This window comes from Leiobunum rupestre, chromosome 3 (assembly GCF_980474605.1).
Source record: "Leiobunum rupestre chromosome 3, qqLeiRupe1.1.hap1, whole genome shotgun sequence".
NCBI lineage: Eukaryota > Metazoa > Arthropoda > Arachnida > Opiliones > Sclerosomatidae > Leiobunum > Leiobunum rupestre.
The window spans coordinates 835,838-837,601 of NC_143386.1; the positions used below are offsets into that span (position 1 = coordinate 835,838).

General features: G+C 45.7%; 1 pseudogene; it reads left to right on the forward strand.

The window, feature by feature from the left end:
- Positions 1–737: 737 nt before the first annotated feature.
- On the forward strand, positions 738–1,549 carry LOC149949071 (small subunit ribosomal RNA; annotated as a pseudogene; the record flags this gene model as incomplete).
- Positions 1,550–1,764: the final 215 nt, after the last annotated feature.

Below are 1,764 nucleotides of genomic sequence, written 5' to 3' on the forward strand. Positions count from 1 at the left end.
CTTGCCCAAAAGTAACAAACAACTTCGCTTTCTTTCGTGAACTAAAAATTTGTTCCAAACGAAATTTCATAAACAAAAACAAACGTAGTCAACCTGCCGTCGAAATATTACATCTTTCCCCGTCCCCGTGCAATTACTGGTGGCTTTACCGGGGAGTCGGTGTCCGGCTCTTGTAACCCATAAGGGCGGTGGCGCACTAGGAGATGTTAGCTCTGATCAAATGGTCCTATCTCCACCTCCGACTTTGGTCAGGTTTGGGCTGGATACTGAGTTTCGGCTCCTGGCCGCCTCGGCGTATTGGGTAGCCTGGTGTGGGGAGGCAAACCACCGTATGAGGGCCCGGCCTTTTGGAGCCACACCGGGATCTCCGGTGCCAGCTGTGCCGGGTTACATGGGCTGCTGTGTGCTCGTCGTGACCAATTTAGAGAAACGGCTCCATTTGTTTTCCAAGTACCATATTTAGTGAAGTCAAACTGGTTATCAGTCAGATTTGCTTGCGTAACAGCTAACTCACATACGTCCTCCTATGAGGTGCGTTGTAGAATGAGCACCGATTCGCGAATAGAGGGCGGCCTCGTATCAGGCCATTTCCTCACACTATCGATACGACCGATTTCGGCGGCTGAAATACGCTGCCATGGTTGTAAGCGAATCGAGAAAATTTATCAGTGACAACGGCACTTGCGTCAAGCGAAGCCTTTTCCCGAGTAAGCACTAACGACGTCTCCCGTTGTTACCTGGTTGATCCTGCCAGTAGTCATATGCTTGTCTCAAAGACTAAGCCATGCATGTCTAAGTACATGCCGAAATAAGGTGAAACCGCGAATGGCTCATTAAATCAGTTATGGTTTGTTAGATCGTAGTTTTTTACTTGGATAACTGTGGTAATTCTAGAGCTAATACATGCCGCAGAGCTCCGACCTTCGGGAACGAGCATTTTTAAAAGACCAAGACCAATCGGGCTTCGGCAAGTTAACCATGGTGACTCTGGATGACTTTGGGCAAATCGCAAGATCTTGTATCGGCGATGTTTCTTTCAAGTGTGTGCCTTATCAACTTTCGATGGTAGGCTACGCGACTTCCATGGTCGTTACGGGTAACGGGGAATCAGGGTTCGATTCCGGAGAGGGAGCCTGAGAAACGGCTACCACATCCAAGGAAGGTAACAGGCGCCCAAATTACCCACTCCCGGCACGGGGAGGTAGTGACGGAAAATAACAATACGGGCTCTTTTGAGGCCCCGTAATTGGAATGAGTACACTCTAAATCCTTTAACAAGGATCCATTGGAGGGCAAGTCTGGTGCCAGCAGCGCGGTAATTCCAGCTCCAATAGAGTATAATAAAGTTGTTGCGGTTAAAAAAGGTCATAGTTGAATCTCAACTACTGCCTACTGGTAATTAGAATATATTATAATATATTGTTAAATAAAAATAAAATAAATGAACTATTAATAATATCATGAGAACTTGGTATTATAATTGCCATTAATTTTGTATTTTTCTTTTATTATGATTCCGAAGACGAGTTTGCCAAAAAGAAAACGTCTTTCTTCTAAGAAAAGAACTTTGAGTTTTTCTTCTTCATCAGAAGAACAAAGGAAAGTTTCTATCAAAGTTGTAGATCTTGGTCTACCTCCGGCTCGACCACCGACCAGTTTTGACTGGCCCAAGGGGCCTCGCGCCGAATTAAAACGCCGTGGCCTTTATGATGCGTTTGGGGACGACGAAGAAGTGCTCGTCAAGTTCAACCACTTCATGCTTAA